We start from the raw sequence: 17863 nt of genomic DNA on the forward strand, positions 1-17863 counted from the left end.
ACAATAATGTGCAAAAAAGATCATGGTCCAAGCGTGGTGAAGCTCAACAAATGACCGCAAAGCCAGGTTTGACGCCTCGAAAGGTTATGCTGAGTGTTTGGTGGGATTGAAACGGAATCATCCTGCTGTTCCAGCCTGGTCGAACGATTGATTCTACATTTTACTGTGAACAACCGATGAGATTGAAGCAAACAAGTTTTACACTGATGGAACAATGTTTCTAGCGGAAAAATGGCAAAAAGTGGTCGACCAAAATGGTACATATTTGGTTCATTAAAGTTCATTATAAATTAAAAAAAAATAAGTTGAAGTTTGATTAGAAATACGATAAGTGTTTTTCGACTATCCAATATTAAAGTAGCTGAAATGTTAAAGTCTTCTTCTGCCATAAAGCAAACTATACTTTGATCCATTTAGAAAGAACTAGTTCGCGCTTGCTTTGCAACAAAAAACAAATTGGAAACTTTAAGTCAACAATATATCGACACTTTCAGCCCACCTGATCCATCTGTTAAACCTATATTTAAGACTTTGTGTACATATTGCCACCGAAAAACTTCATAACCCAACCCTTTAAAAAAAAACACCGAATAAGTCCATGACTTTTCCTTCATTTGAAGGTATTTAAATCAAAGTTGAAAGTTTTTTTCAAGCAATCGGCGTATTGCAATATCTTTTTGTAAAAATGATTTATTTGCAAAAATTTTCGTATAACTTTTCATATTTTTGGATGATATGATAGTGATATCTATACCTTTGTTCTATATATCCAAAGGCGTCAAATTTAGGCCAAAGACAGCATTGCCAAAAGTGCAAAGTGTATTCACTAAATTGAATTAAGACAATTGATTGATGTAATACCCTCAACGTTTCTCGTTGTGCAAGTATTGTGTTGAAGTTCTCATTTACCGTGCAATAAACTCCAACATTGAGGTTTCGAAAATAGAAAGGGAGGAGTTGTTTGAGAGGTGTGTATGGCGAACCACCGCCACGTGCATTACATTTCTCAACCTACTCGAATCATTACATAAATAAACTGTAAATTATAGACGCCAATGCTCTTTTATATTATTGAAAGAATCCAAGCTACATTAACATCCATCACAATTACCTTATTCTTAAATTCGTAGGCGTCTAAATATATATTCGGCATTTGTGTACGAAAATAAACACACCCTCTAATGTTAAAGTTCGCCTCCATGACCCCGAAAATTCACTTAACTATGCGAAATTTTTACTAGCGCCCACTTTCACTTCCCCGTCAACACCTAGAGAAATTAATGTTCGCCGTATTTATAGAGGACCCTTATCAAAACGCCCACCGCGTAAGCTATAAAGCGAAAAAAGCCATAAAATCATTTATGAATTCATGATAAATCGCAATGAAATGTAAATTAATAAGCACAGCAATGCTGAAAATGTGTTACCTGTACATTGTTTTCCGCACGCGGCAGGCAGGACACACACACAAAGCTGGCAAATTACAGTCTTCTACTCACACACACACTTTATTGGTGTTGTTTTTGTTGTACTAATTACCCCGGCAAAAAGTCTGAGTCATTTTAGTATTTAGTTCCCGCTCGCATATACTTAGTATTTAAATACCTTTTTAGTTAGCCCATGCAAAGGGCTCAGTGTGCAAGCACTTTCACACACACGCACATAAATTTGGGCGATTTTCGGTCGACTGTGATTTCGTAGGAGAATTTGGCCGAAGTGAATTCGGCTAAAGCTGTTTTGTTTCGTCGATTATTAACAATTAATGGCGACGTCAGAAATGATAAATAGCTTTGGAATAACTGTAAATACTCCTGTATTAATCAGGTTTTTAGTGTTTGGTAAAAGGAAATAAAGCGATAAGACAATAAAAAACGCCATAAAAATTACTAGCAAAATGGCGCCAAAGGCTTGCGAGAAAATATTTTACCAAATAATAATAAAATAAAGCAAGGAGCCGCTATTGGTGGTGCAACTCGTGCCTAGAAGATAAAATATTTGATAATTATAATTCTGATAGCATACTATAATGACTAGCTCGGGCACATACATATATCAAATCTGAGTAATCACTTAACTCATACACATAATAATATATAGGAAACCTTCCGATCATTCACTTCACTTATTGATATATCATCCTTAACAATATTTGAGGGTAATATTAAGATATGTTCCCGTTTTGCTTTAAAACACGAAATATACGCAGTTTTTACACTATTAGGCAACTTCACGGCTTTTTATGTAATTTTTCACAAAAAAATATAACTCAAAATTAAGCCAGACCAAGAAGTGCGAAAGAGTCAATGTGCTCGGCACTGTACTCAAAGGCCAGTCAACCATGAAACCAATGCACAAAGTAAAGAGTCAAGGAAAATAAACCCACTCTTCGTTACCAGTCAAGCAAAAGTAAGAGCAAAATAAACTAGCCTAGCCACTCAATCAGTTAGCCAACCAACCGTGCGGGATAAATAAAAGGCAAAGAAGGAGAGAAAAGTACAAGTGATTTTTATCTAAAACCAACACTAAATATACGCCGACTAACGCTCATTACCCACTAAGCGAAGCACATAGGAATTGTTTGGAAAATACATACATATAAAGTGGACCGCCAGACGATGAGCGTCGTCTACTACTAGCTGGACTATGACGACCAGCAGTGGGTTAAATCAATAGCTCAAGGAAATGTCCGGCACGATGATTAAACGTAGACCTGCAGATTGGAGGTGGCTGTGCAGTGTGCACCATTTACCCGACACCTACACACTTAACGTCCCTGGCCGCCTGGCTTTGGCCTCACCATTGCACTTTTCATCTCGCTTTGTGCATAAAAACATTACAACCACCAGCCAAGTTGTCAATAACCCTCGCTGGCGGCGACGGCATTTTTACGATGAAAAATGAGAAAAGGGATTAAAAGCAGAAACAAAATAATCGGAAAAATAACTTAAACATTTTTTATTTGGGTTAACTGGAAAGCGTGAAAAGTGCTAAGTAATGAAAAATCCATTAAGGTGGATAATCAATAGTGGAGGGCAAAAGAAAAGCTTAAAGCTTTAACTAAGCTCGAAGTTGAAATGAAACATTTAAACAGAGAACAGATTTATCAAAGCATCATTACTTCATTTCAGGCCTAAGTCTATTATGTTGTCTTATCTCAAAAACAAAATTATCTACAGATTTTACTTCACAATCCAAGCAATAGTCTTCACTACATTAAAAATTTTGACGCTTTAAACTCAATCAGGAAAAATTTGTTCCGAGTTAATCAAAAATATCAGACATGAACATATGTAAATGATCAAATCATAAATTTCAATCACTTTTCGGAGGCATACACATGCAATAAAATTTGTTATCGACTTAGTTTTCGCAGTTTATTGAACTTTGACTGACGCCCGAGACGCCTCTGAGAAAATTAAATTTATTTTAAAGCACTTATACTTATTTTCCTGGAAGGCTACCATTCGCGCTACCTGCCAGTTAATGGCCCTTATTACTTTTAGGGTCGCTGGATTTTTACAAAGCATCACACCAATTCTCCTTACATATTTTCATTCAATATATATTCCCTCGCGAGCACCAATTGCTTTGTATGCAAATAAGCAAAATGTGGCATCCCTTTGTGCCCGTAATTAGAAGATGTTATTACTAAACTCATTTCAATTAAAAGCGTAAAATCAAAAGAATGGAAATTCAATGCTTTCTATCCACTTTCGAGGTTCAACTATTCATCGGAACAAGGTGAGTGTTCATTAACGAAAATGATACTCCGGTTTGAGACTAACTTTCCAAAGAGAAATAATTTTGGCGACATGAAAAGAAAAGATGGAAAACATACCTTCATAATGCCGAATCAATTTCAATCACCTGTCAAAGCATTTTTTTCATTGCCGCATTTTCACCTTTTTGTCACAGTGGAGTGAGGGCTTTAATTTTTGCTTCAAGGCATTGGAAAACATTCTACTTATTTTTAGTTTTTATTTCTGATGATTACAGCTCGGCGTTGGCCTGATTTGCATAATTTCCTTCTCGAAATCATATTTCGACTTCTGCCTTTGAACTACTTTTATCGGCTTGTTGCTGTTCCGCCCCGTTTGCGCCTAACACCTTTACAGCACTTGACTTACTTTAAGCTAAATATTCTTTTTGTTATGCAAACTGACAGGGACAGACTGTTGACCCATGTTAAATGTTCACTAAACCCATCAGCGGCTGGCCATTTCGTGTCTCTTCTGTTTCCAATTTGATTGGTCTTTTTCATTTCGAAGTAATGTTTAAGGAGGGATGAAGTTTTACTCTTTAGTGTTAAAAAACTATACCCGCTTCTCTTAGCACCGTAAATAATACTATAATTTTATTATAAATCTCAGCTGTTGCCTTTGTTTTTTGCATTAAAGTAAGCCCGTTCCTGCCATTCTAAACAATTTCCACACATATATGGATAACGCCTTACGTGATGGTGAGCAGAAGCCACCTAATCCTTGGTTGTATTACTATCGTATTATTATTCATTATAAAGAACCAGATTGTATGCCAGTTCTTAAAATTCTAACGTCAAATAAAGTTTTGAGGAGATGAGATTCATATATGAAGATAATTTTCATCTAAGCATTTAAGGACCTATTCCAAAAGCTTGTGGGAGCTGATCTTAAAATCGGTACCAAATACGCACATCTAACTCTAACAATTTATGCCTGAAATGGTAAGTAAACCACAAGTCCATTGAAAAGTTCTTGAAAATTAATTTTATAGTTTAATTATTTTGATTCAACCTCAAAGAGGGTTCATATACTGGAACGGTTTAAATTTGAATAATATTTAAGTGTCTGCATGCACTTAAACTTACATTTTATTCCTTGGATTAAGAGATTTTCCAGACCGTGTAAGTGTTTAGACATGCAATTGCGTGGGGAAGAGAGCCTTACAATCCGCTCGACTAATCTGTGATCAGCCAACAAATTTTCATAATTTTCCGGTTAGAGCTTTGATTACACGCGTGCAGCCTCGAGGAAATCGGTGCTTACATGTACACTCGCATATGAGTATAAGGAAGGAAAGCAGAATGGCAACTAACCAGCCGACCACTTGGGTTTGAAATGGCAAACACTTACGGTCAATGATCTGTGAAGAGTGGCCGGAATGAAGGCACAAATGGCACGACGCAGGTTGAATGGTGAAAAAGGGTTGCTAAGAAACACAAGCAATAACGCATGCCATGACAGCAACAACAATAGCAAAAAATAATAAAACTGAAGCGCCACAGCAGACTAGTGAATGGAAAAATGGAAATGTGCAAACGACCCAGCAAACACTTCGAGGGACGCACAAGAAAAACTCACAGTCTGTGAAAATATTTAATAACAAAACACAAACAAAAGCTAAACAGCACAGAAAATATCCAATATTATGCACGTAAACACTCTGAATGATTTTGCGTCGCACCAGCAAGGATTTGCTCGACTTCGTGGGCGTGTGCGCTCGTGTAGTGGTGTGCGTGCATGTGAAAGGCTGCAGAAAATCGGAACACACTCGAAGTGCATGCATGCGAAGACTGAGTGCTGGTGTAAGGAGCTGCGGGGATGAATAATTTTTTAAGTACTGGCATTTAGTAAGAACAATATTTCTTTTTTCAATTATGAAATCTATGAAGCTAAACGCTGAAAGCGAGCACGTAATCATTTAAATCATAAAGGGAAACAGATTTAGTATGAATTCTATATAAAATATGTGTACACAGAAGTAATAAAGTTATATTTCTCTCTTCCACTATCAATTGAAAAAGAAGTTTTTTGAAGGAAGGAGTTACGATGTACGTTTGTGCGTGTGCTTAAAATGAATCCGAAAGCAAGAAAAAATGTTCACCTTGGTTGCACCGAAGCAATATACCCTTCACAAATATGAAAAATTTCTGTGGGACCGGACTGTTTGCTCGGCAGCTTCTAACAATTTGTTCAGAGATTGTAATCTTGCTTTGAGCAGTAATCTTGGCCAAAGCTCGTGGATATATTTTGACAAATAAAAAAGTCCTACAAGGACTTGGGCAGTTTCATGGCGGCAAAAGGACATGTATAAGATCTATATAAAAAACAATTAAAAGAAAATGATGATAAATGGGTGTTCAGAACTTCGTAACAAACTTAATACCCTAACGGAATACTAACTGGTCACTGTCTGGTGGCGACACACGCCCGCATAATGGGGCCGACAGATCCCCATCTGTTGAAATTTGCGTCAAACGCAGGCATCCTAAAGGATGACCACTTCTCATGGGCTTATTAACTGAACTCCATCTGGTATCGCAAATGACTAAAACTGGTCTTTGCGTAGCTCATTGGCCCACCATACTAACCTAACCTAACTTAATAAACCCTTTCCTTGGCTTAATAACTTAATATTTATGCGAATTTATTTACTTTCTTTACAACTCGCATTTTAATATAATTTTCTAAAAATAAAACAAATTTGGTTCTATAAGACTAACTGTATTAAACCTTTAAAAGCATTTCACTGCCGTTTCAAATGCACGCACAGCTGCATTAACTTATGCATTCATGTTTTCATATCATCAATGGTTTTTCTCCATGATTTCATTTTTGTAATTAAAAATTCCATTTACATACCAAAGCTCATTCAATTCCGTTTCTTACTCCAAAAGCTTTTACATGTTACTCAACTGAAAATCACTTCCGAGGAATAAATCTGTGCCTTCCACTTTCCAATATCTCTTTTAAGCTAAATCAATTAGTTCGCAAGTGAATATGCGGAAGCAGCCCGCCTCGCCTCACGCCAAAAGCTTCACATGCTGCATATACATATGTATATATATAAATACATATGTATGAATGCGCATATAAGTAATCCTATATCTGGAAATTGCACGAAAAGCGTGCACTATTGCACGCCGTTAACTGGCAGCGCACACACACACACAAATGTGTATATGCCATCGATTATTTATATGTGTGCTTATGTATGGAGAGGAGCCAACATTTTTGCATACTTTCATTCAGCTCCGGCTGAACTGAACTTTTTCAATTCACTTTGCGTGAAACCGGAGCGCAACTTGGTGCGGTAAGAGGTGGCTTTTAATATGCAGATACTGTTCGACGATGCCTTCGGCCAAAGTTGAAGTGAAAACGGGGCCGCGACCGTGACGCACATATTGTTGTTGCTGTGCTTCTTGTTGTTTCGTTGCGAGTTGAAAAAGAATCAGCAAGCGAAGCTTTTTGTTGCTATTTTCGTTATTATTTTTTAGTTTTGTTGCGGCAGTGCATTACTGTTGCTTTTGTTGCGTGTGGCTAAATAAAGGAAGCGTAATAAAATATCGTCCACATGTGTGTGTGTGCCTTGGGCGCGTGCGACGCATCTGGGAGGGGGGTGCTCCGAATGATTCGAAACTGTTGCAGGAAGTTGCAGGCCCTGTCTTACAAAGGCTGGCGGTAAGCGTTTTGTTGGTGCAGCTGCTGTCGCCGCTGTTGTGCTGGCAGTGTTTCGCCGTTTTTCTCTCTGGACATTGTTTTCACTTTTACCCCATTCTTTTTCGCCTGCCTCTATGCTCTTGCTTTTTCCCTACTTTCCATCTGCGTTATTTTATTTTTTATGTGCCAACGAATGAAGTGAAGAAATTTAACAGAGTTTGAGCGAGAATGGACTGTTTGCAAGCAGCACTTGGCTGGGTGTTTCCTCATCTATGGAGCCACATATGTGCGAATTTGTGTGCGCACTAACTTTTAATACTTTCATTTGGGCGCTTTCTAGCACACATATGGCACAGTGGCCAACATACTGACACATTTTCCATGCAAATATGCTTTGTAAGGAAATTCACGGCTCCAAGCACTGCTCCGTCGTCGCCTTTCTTCGCACTATGGACTTCTCTTTTTGCTCTATGGTTGTTGTGATTGTTGTTGCCTTCGTTGTTTACGCTCGTGCTCCGCTTTTTTCAGCAAGTTCTCACTTCGCCGCCCCTTAGGCGCTGCCACATCGCCTGTATCACTCCGTAGCCGCCATTTTGCACACCTCCTTGTAGCGCTTTACTTTGACCTGAATTTTTTATGGCGAATTTGTGTTGATTTCTTGTTTGCTTAAAAATTAAAAACACACAAATTCCGAAAATTCAGAAACACAGTAAAGCTGCGGAATGTAGCACTTTGCGCAAGAATTGTTTACTGTTTGTGCAAAAGCATGTGTTAAAATTTTTTGTTCGAGGCGCTCGCCGATCTGCGAACGCGTGTGCATTGTATTATTTGCTATGAGCTTTACAATTTTATTGTTTTCCTTATTGAAATTTCATACACAATTTTTTACCTCACTTATTGTCGTCGCTTTTTTTCGCATGTGTGCTTTTTTGCTTTTTTCAGCAAATACGCAAATGCAATTGCCGAGTGCATTGGGTCCAGTTTATTCGCGTTGCGGTCGCTGTGTCGCAGTGCGGTCAATGCTAAATCTTTTTGACAAATTTTTCTTAATTGCGTGTGGCAGGAGTAACTGGTCGCGGGACGTAACAGTGCGAATTCATTGACCGCCAGAAAATAGTTTTCAGTAAAAGCAAATGCAGCCAATTAGCCATGAGTTAGCTTATTGATCTTAAAAAACTTAATAATATTAAAAAGAGGTTTTAAACTGTTTACAAAATTTGGAAAAAAAATTTCGTATCAATCATCAAGCGTATATAATTTTTTAAAAATCTATTTCAGGAATATTTTTTCAATGTAAGATTTTTTTGAAAAAGAATTCTTATTGTTCATATTTAACAAAAAATATTGATAATTAAAAAAAAAAATACTTAAAAAATATCGTTTATAACCCAACTTGTCAGGAAAAGTTCTTATTTTTCTGGTCTTCATTTTCTGGCCAATGATTTGACTGTTTATTTAAAAAGTCCGGTAACAACTTCAGTAGCCCAAAAAACTCGAACGATCTTTTTGTGAGAAAATCACTGATATTTTTTTAACAAACCGTGTCAAGTTGTGCTTTATGATGTAGTTTTGTTTTGAACAGCTTTGTTCTAGCGGTTTTAGCATGAACCATTTCTTTCACTTTTCAAAACTTTTAAATGTACGAAATTTTTAATTGAAAAAATTCCTCGAGCTTTGATTTTTTAGGAAATTTTATGCTTTACAAGATAGATGATGTAAAAAAACACCGAAATGGTTAAAAAATTGTGGTATTTTTACTGAAACATATTCTCCCCCAACATCTATTAAACACTTGTAATTTTGTTTTGACATTCCGTGGTTGATCCGGCCACGCGTTGCTGTGGTAGTATCAATTGCATATTATTATGCATATAACAAACTATTCAATACAGTGAAAATGTCACTTACGAATAAAGGCGAAAACGTTTTTGTCGGTATAAGAATCCAAGGGACTGTACTTGAGATTTAATATTGAATATGTTCATTCATATAAATTTCATTGGAAAAAATAACGAGTTTAAGGCTGCTTTCTCAATGTCTGGTTACCAGCCTTTCTGTCTGGTTAATAAAGTTGTCCGCTTAATAAATTATACTTAATAAACGTTAACTAATTGTGGGACCGGCCAATGTGCATGGTTAATGGAGATGTCCGCTTAAGAGAGCATCCATTTAATAGAGCTTTCTCTGTGTTTTTTAATTATAAAATTTTTTACTATCTTATCTTCTGAAATGGTTCGAACTGAACACAGTGTGCTAAATTTTGTTAAAATCGGTTATGTAGTTTAGGAGTCCATCGCGGACAAACAACGTGAGACGTAATTTTTTTATATAAAAATTTATATATACACATATAAACACATATTCTATTTACTTATTATAATTCAACTAAATGCCTCCTAGGAGTTTGTTCTTTATAATTTTTCAGTTGACAATTCCTTTTTAAGGATCAACTATAATTTGCTATAACGGGGAGATCACATCTACCCTGATACCTTTCTTCCATTACCTTTGTGTGCTAACGGAACCACTCTCTCTGCTTCTCACTATAATTTCCAGAATTATCCGAAAAACCATTCGAATGATTGCGAAGATAATCCAACTTGATATTTATATTCGCTCTTTAAGTTTGTCAGGTGACTTATGATTTTCGATTATCAAAATTAAACTTTTCCAAACTTAACTTACGAAACAATATGGGTATTCAGACTACCTTTGTTAATTCGGTAGTCGTTACTTGGTTGTTTTTTACGTGCGTTTTGTTTTTGTAAAATTAACAGATTACCGTTTAACCGAGTAACGAAGTACCACACTCGGCTATTTGGTTTGCGTTGTTGCCTTAGAAGTTAACTTCAGTCATTGTGAAAAAATACACAAATTGCTATTCACAACAAATAAGTTTTTGACAAATTTCATTAAATTTAATCAGCTGTTTTGGAACAAAATTTAAACCCACTACTGAGACTCACTAGATCAAAAAGTACGTTCACAGATAAGAATTACCAGATTAACAAGTTCGGTCTGAATACCCTCAATTACACTAATGATGAAATCTGTATCTTTTCATGAATAAGGTAAGTGAAAACACGATTGGTTCCACAATCACTGTCTGTGGAATAATACTTTCCCACAACGATTTCATGAAATGTATTATTACCGGAAGCAGACGATCAATTGGCTGAATATCATGGTAAAAGTGAACCGAAGCAAAGCAGGTCGAGAATTAAGGTGTGATTATCGAGACCTGATGCACTCCGAATTTCTACATATATATAACTGTAAGCAAATATTATAAAAACAAAAGCACATCGAATATTTTCATGAATACTTTCGTAATATGGAAACCATCAAAATTTGTTAGGATATCCGAACTTTCTTCATTAAAGTTTTCTTTCAAGAATTTATTTATAAAGCTATACGAACTAGTTCCTCAGTTTTCGAAATATCGTTCTGAAATTTTTCATTTTTGAAAGTGAAACGAGAATGAATGATTCCAAAGAAATTGTTCAGACCGCGTCACTATTTCATATAACTGTCTTAAAAGCTAACGATTTAAGTTCTTGTTGAATATTTTATATTTGCTAAGCTATAATAGCTTTGTTCCAGCAAAGTCAACGCTTTCTTTCAGTATGCTTACTGTTTAGTTTAGTAGCAATAATTCATAAATTCTTTTAGTATTACTTGAGCACATTGTAAGTTGATTAAAAAATTACATTCAAGAGAAAATAATTTGAATACCATACATACAAACAGTTCGGTAACTACCCGAAACGCTGGAAAAGCTATAAGCAGCAGTTACGGAATAGAAAAAAAAAGTCATTCATTACCCCAGAAATGAGTTTCGTGTAAAAAATACGAAATTATTTGAAACCTAAATGTGATGTTTCTGTAACACACCTATACAGTTTTAGCACTAAAGGTGTGCAGTTGTAAAAATGAGTGTTTGAATGTGTGCGTGTATTTTATGCTGCATTGCCAAGCAAACAAAGCAAACTCACACCAGCGTAGAGAGGCAACCGAAACAACGAATAAACCAACATATCAACCTGTATTGCCCCACACGTACAAACTAACGGCACATTTGCACACACGCCCATACAACGGCAACGGCGTTTACTACGTTTACCCAGTACAAAAACGCATGCGGGAAGCGGGAGCAAAAGCGCCTGACAATATGCAACTCAATACAAGCGACCGAACGAAAATGCGTTTGCATTATTGCTTTTCCTTCCTCCATTCTTGGCTACACTGCAGCGCGCTGTTGCTGAATACACCACACACACATAGATGAGTGTTTGTTTTTGTATGAGTGTGTGCGCATAACTGTAAACGCTGCTGCTGGGCACACTCTATCAGCAACACTGTTGCTACCTTTATTTCACTTGGCGTCCTGTTGTTGCTGGCGTTGTTGTTGCTGTTGTCATTGGCGTACATTATCGTAACCATAAAGCCAACAAAATGTAGAGCACATTTGCGCTGTTTGTGTACAAATATGTGCCTTTGTGTGTGTGTGCGTGTGAATGGTGTGGCTGTTGGCACATATGTGTTCGCTCGCCGCTTCTACACCGATTCCGCTACTGCTGGCTGGCCCAGTTATTGTTGCTGTTATTGCTGACACAGTTGTGTGATCCTGTTTCGTCATTAAATTGTGGCAAACGGAAGTCGAGCCGGAAAAATGCGAGCAAAAATCATTTTAAATATCATAAAGTGAGCGCTCAGATCCCTATTCGAACAAATGTGTGTGCATGTGTGCGTGTCTCTGTGTGCGCTATGTGCTGCTGTATACAGCTGCGTGCGTTGTACAGTGCACGGCAGCTGTTGGCGTTGCAACGCTTGATTGCTTGCACAAACATTAAACAAACTACTCCCTCGCACTCGCATGCGGGGCGGCGGGCGGCAAAGCTTTTCTGATTTTCAATCCCAATTCCTCGTAGTTACATGCAGCTTGTCGCAATTGTGGCTGTCAGCACGCATAGACAAATATCACGAAATAATCCAAAAATATATATTCACCTTTGTGCGCACGCACACAAACTAGAAAACCAGCACACCTACACGCATCGACTAGCAAATAGTAAGCTCGTTTCTGTGCTACATATTTGCTGCCAAATGTCTGTCTTCCTGCCTGTCACTCGGTCGTTCCATGTCTCTATGTCTCTATGGCAGTATTGCAAAATTTGTCACATCCGCTTCCGTTGCATTTTCATTTCTGCTCTTCCTCTTACGTCCCGGTCGTCGCCCCAATCTCTTTCTATTTACCTCCCTGTGCCCCACAGCAGACGCCGCTCCTCGCATCTGCCAGTGACAACAGCTGGCAATCAATGAAATCGAAATCGGTGAGGCAAATGTCAGCAAAGAATGCCATATAAAATAAGAAAAATTAGTGTACAACTTCCCCAGCAGCAGTGCTGACTTTCTACCTTTTCTTGAGCATTCGCATCTGTGGCTGTGGACAAAATACAATCTGAAATGCAGCAAGTCAGCATTTCTCATACTTGGCAAAGAAGCGAAATGAAAAGTCATAAGGCGTTAAAGTTTTCGCTACTTACAAACACATTAATGGACTAATAATACAAAGTGGAAACGAATAAATTTTCAAATGTAATAATTTTCTCTTAGAAAGCATGAAGTACCTAAAGCTTATTGTTTCTCATAATGCCCTCCAGTACTAAGCACTCTCCTTCAGCGCCTTTATTATCCAGCTTTTTGCGAAATATTCTATTTGTGCGCCTAAGGCACAAACATTCGAAATGGAGTTTTGCCACTTTTCGCTTCGCATTTTCTCCTTAAAGGAACTACGAATTTATCTGCATAAGCAGATATGTTTGTAAATGTAAATGCCGTTGCGAAACTACTCGTTTTTACATTTTTCTGCCATTCCGTTCCCATAAACTATTTGCATTTTCATTATTTTATTTCAATTTTACTTTCAAATACAGGGTCTTTCAAGAATGCGTCGCCAAAATCTTTGCAAATTTAGCTCTTTAATATAATTTTTCTTGAACTTTTGGCAAGTTAATGGGTTACATGAGTTTCCTGGGGCAACAAACGGTATGTTTTCAATAATTTTTTCCCATAAAAATTAAAAACTGTATTCAAACTTTTTATTATTCCAAAGATACATATTTCAGAAGGATTTGGTGAAATGTTCAAAGAAAAAATTTCAAAGGAATATTTCAGGCAGTCCCTCGGTAAGAGGTGCCTCCGCGTTCGCGCCACAACTTCTTACAGGATCAACCACAGACCATTAAGATCATAAAGGAAAAACAAAAAAGAAAAATTTAAAATTGTTTTTTTGACAGACGTCGACGTAGACAGGTATTCCTGTATAAAATTTCATTAAGATCGGTGAAATAGTTCGCGATAAATCTGGACAACCTACACAGTTTCGAGAAAAATGTGTTAAAGTAAGTAAATACTGTTACTCGGATCGACTTGAGAATTAAGGATAATATTATTTAATGTTATACATTAAGTCAAAAACCAGTTTGAATACAGCAACTGCTTAAGTCGGTATACCTCAGGAATGCATTGCGATTTTTACAATGGAAAAAAATATCGAACAAATAATTTGTCTCAAATTTTGTATTTCTAACCAATTTTCATGTGCGGAATTGTTGCGAAAGTTATAAAAGGCTTACGGTAATTCAGTTTTTTCAAAAGCACAATCCTACGAGTGGCACAAAGCCTTCAAAGACGGTCGAGAGGTGGTTGAAGACCTACCACGTTCTGAACGTCCTTCAACATCTTCAACTGAGGAAAATATTAAGAAAGTAACAGCTATGGAGAGCTCGACTTCTCTTGCTAGTCCGTTCGAATGATTTCGGTGGATATTTTGGGTATGGAACGCGTTCTTCCTCGACTCGTCTCGAAAAAGCTGAATTTTTTAACGTCGAGCCACGATTAAAACCGATTTTAAAGCCAAAAATGCAATGATTACCATCGGCCAACCACCGTATTCACTAGATTTGACTCCGTGTGATTTTGGTGGTGAATAATAATTAAATATTTTGCCTTTTACTTACAATTTCAGGTACTTTTTTGTCACAATGTATAATTAAATAAGACAATAAAAATATTTGTTTGAAGCTGTGAATCCACGTAACTCTTTAACAAGAGTTCAAGACCATTAAGGTGAGTTTGAACTTTCTACAAAAAATCATTCTTGTACATTCTAAAAAAGGTTTAACAGATTTGCAAATGGTAAGATTTGAAACCAGCAAGCCAGAAAAAAAAAATTTCCTTGTAAATTTTCCTCGTTGCCTCCCCAAGCTTTTTAATGCAAATTTTAACATGAATTTACGAAAAACATAGGAATTACAAAAACAAAAAATCTTACAAATCTACTGTCATTACTTCTCACCCTTTACTCTGTCATCTACATGCTAAGACTATAAACAGTTAAAATTCTCTTCTTTCATTTTATTCGCATTCAAATTCGTTGTTATGGTTTCGGTAGATTTAGTTTTGTTTCTTCATTTTCCACAATATCTTCTAGTTGAACAAAGAAGCTAAAAAGGACGCACACAGTCGCAAGTTGTTAGGTGCGCTCGCATTCCAAAGCAATGGCATATTTTAAGCTAACTCATATGCATATGAAAACCCACTTAGTTGGCTTTAAGTTATCACAACGTGTTTACGGATTTATTATTTGCTGTTTCTTCCAGCAACAGAGACCTTTTTTTTGCGCGAATAAGATTTGCTCTGTTGTCATATGGCTTTATATGGTTTATGCCACCATCCGTATACCCTGGCGGAATAAAGGAGTGCACACCAGTGAAGAATTTGTAGAAAATGTTATCGACAGTCAAAACGCATAACGCAGGCACTATCATAGGAAATAAATCATTTTCGAATCATCCCTATTGGTATGTGATATAATTTATCTATTTTATATGAAAAGAAGTACTAAGTAAAGCAAGAAAGGAAAAGCAAAAAAAATTTAAATCCAACGTCTAAATTTCATACTCTAATACAAATAATATTACACCACGTATATTGGATTGCATGAAAAGTAGCCACTTCGACGAGTTCAAAATATTAACGCGAAAAGCAAAATCTTTGATGAATTCATTGGGCTGGCTTAAACACAATTTACAAATTTATATTTCAGGAAACTCTGCACTATTAGTCAACTAAGAGCTACTGAAGCTCACGCAACATATCTCAAAAGAAATGATAGACTAAAATCGCCCTATACTTTCAAGCCGAATCCAGAATCGAATCACTTCATTTCTGCTAGTTGACCTCAGTTTGTAACAGTAAACAAAGCCATGCTTCTCGCCTTTCAGTTTCTCTTCCACTGAAAACGTATTGAATAATTTCAGAGTTGAAGACTTCTATCCTAAGTGATATACATACATCATTATATATTAAGAACAGCCCATACTATTTTCATAACACCAATCTTTCGCAAAGATACCAATTTAATTCTGTCATTATCCACCATTCAGTTCAATATTTAGGTAAATTTGTTTCAAAATTATACCAAATATTTCCTTGCCGCGGAACATTTATTTCTCGCGTAGCATGTTCAATAATTGCCAGTACATAAGAGTAAGAAATATTAAAAGCTTACTACATATGTAGCGCCTCTGGATTAAGACTACAGGAGCAACAACAACGAGGGTTTCCTAACTTTCGGCTTACAAGAATTAAGCACAACAATAGTTTCTCGGCGAAAGCTGCGCCAAGGCGTTGCTGCGTTTCTGCGAGTTTGTATGCAAATTGCAAATGCAGATGAAAAGAAAAAAAAATATTTTAATAGAAGGGAAGCGCGGAAAACAGCGTGTGTGTGGCTACGAAACTTGCGAACACCATAACCATTTCGAGCGCACATTTACGGTTATGTTGAGGTAATTCTAGCGTTTGAATTATTATTCTTTCGCCAGCACCCACACACACACGCATAGCGTCCTCTACATGGGGCCCTGCTCTTGTACCTGGTGCAGAGTGCAAATTTTCGCATAAAATTACGCTTTTTCATAGGGGAAATTTGCTCAAAAGGCAAAAAATAACGCAAAATATTTAAAGAAAATAAAAGCGAACACAGATAAAGCAAAACCATAAAACCGCACCGGTACGACGCACACGACTAGAACGGCAACTCAAGCGCTTCCCTAGCTCCTGGCATGTACCTGCACATACGCTCACACCCAATGCTGGCTCCCCTCAATTGCTTCTCATGCGCGTAGGAACGTAAAATTCGCTTTTGTGATTTACTCACTTTTTCCGTCTTTTCACACATACACACATACACACGCGCAGAACTGCTATTTTTTCCGTCATCCGCAGCACTCAAAAATTTGTCTTTGGCCTTTGGCTTTTAAGTTGGCAAAAAATACCCTTTATTTTTCGGTTTTGCGCATTTACCTTGTTTCACATGCAAATCCGCTTTTATTTCGAAACACGAAATCTTATTTCACAGAATTTAGTGTGGCATTCAATGCTTGTTGATTTAAGCGTGCCATTCGTACGAACTACTTCCTTTTTGTTGCCACTTTCATTGCGTTTATACAACATTAAAAAAGTACTGCCGCTGCATTAAATAATCGGCTTAAAATGTGGATAAACGATCTGAATAATCAAAACTATAAAAATTATAAAAAAATTTAAAAATGGAAAAATGTGAGATAGATTAATTTATATTCACAATTTTAATGTGTTGGAAACAAGTTATACGCCTTTAATACGCCTTAGCCAAATACTTGCAACTGATTAGCCATTTGAAATAGACTATTTGAAAAGAATACATCACCAATTTTAACTACAAACGATTCGCCCGTACGGTCAACGGACAGTAAAGGGTGCTCCTCAATTTCTTTTAATATACATGAAATCCAAGCTGTGGAAATTCGTAAGCAGATTCACCGGAGGACCTTAACATCGTTGGCACCACGCGGTATATCAATTTACTCGAAATTTCTACAAAAATATTTAAAAACATAAATAATTTATCATATAACATTTGGAAATTTTAAGCAATAACAAAAAATAATACCAAATTAAAAACACTCAATTAATTTTCGCGCAAAAACTCTCCTCCGAACATCTAAAGTGGGTATCAGCTGTTTCTGTCGCACGGCAAACCAGCTGTCTACGCAGGGTTGTAGGTGGCCAGGGACACTATATTATCTACACGTGCAGTCGGTAAAGCAGTTTCTTTTTTTACTTAACGTAACCACAATTCAATAAGAGCGTGATGGACATACAAACTCCGCCTCCCGGTGGGGGTACACAATGTAACCAAATAGGTATGTTGCTCGAACGCATTAAAAAAATAGAAACATTGAACAATGAATTGAAAAACGAAAATGCGTCACTTAAACTTCAAAATGAAAACTTAAAGAAATCGCTAACCAAATATGCAAATGAAGCGCCTTCTTCTCCATCAAAATCGACCTTCACATCCGAAACAGACGAAGAAGAGCTTGAAAAGGAAACAAATT

The 17863-nt window shown here is 36.8% G+C and overlaps 1 protein-coding gene across 2 annotated transcripts in view; it reads right to left on the minus strand.

The window, feature by feature from the left end:
- Positions 1 to 17863, minus strand: part of LOC126767716 (uncharacterized) — a 209408-nt gene that overhangs the window by 184959 nt on the left and 6586 nt on the right. The window contains exons 1-3 of one of the 2 annotated variants that reach the window (XM_050485262.1): positions 17416 to 17497; positions 17068 to 17339; positions 16788 to 17005 (exon numbers count right to left, since the gene is read on the minus strand). The exons of the other annotated variant lie outside the window; for it this stretch is intronic. The gene's annotated coding sequence lies outside the window, so the exon portion shown is untranslated. Of the gene's footprint in view, positions 1 to 16787; positions 17006 to 17067; positions 17340 to 17415; positions 17498 to 17863 lie in introns of those variants that run through there. 2 annotated transcript variants of the gene reach the window in all.

This window comes from Bactrocera neohumeralis, chromosome 2, assembly GCF_024586455.1.
Source record: "Bactrocera neohumeralis isolate Rockhampton chromosome 2, APGP_CSIRO_Bneo_wtdbg2-racon-allhic-juicebox.fasta_v2, whole genome shotgun sequence".
Lineage (NCBI taxonomy): Eukaryota > Metazoa > Arthropoda > Insecta > Diptera > Tephritidae > Bactrocera > Bactrocera neohumeralis.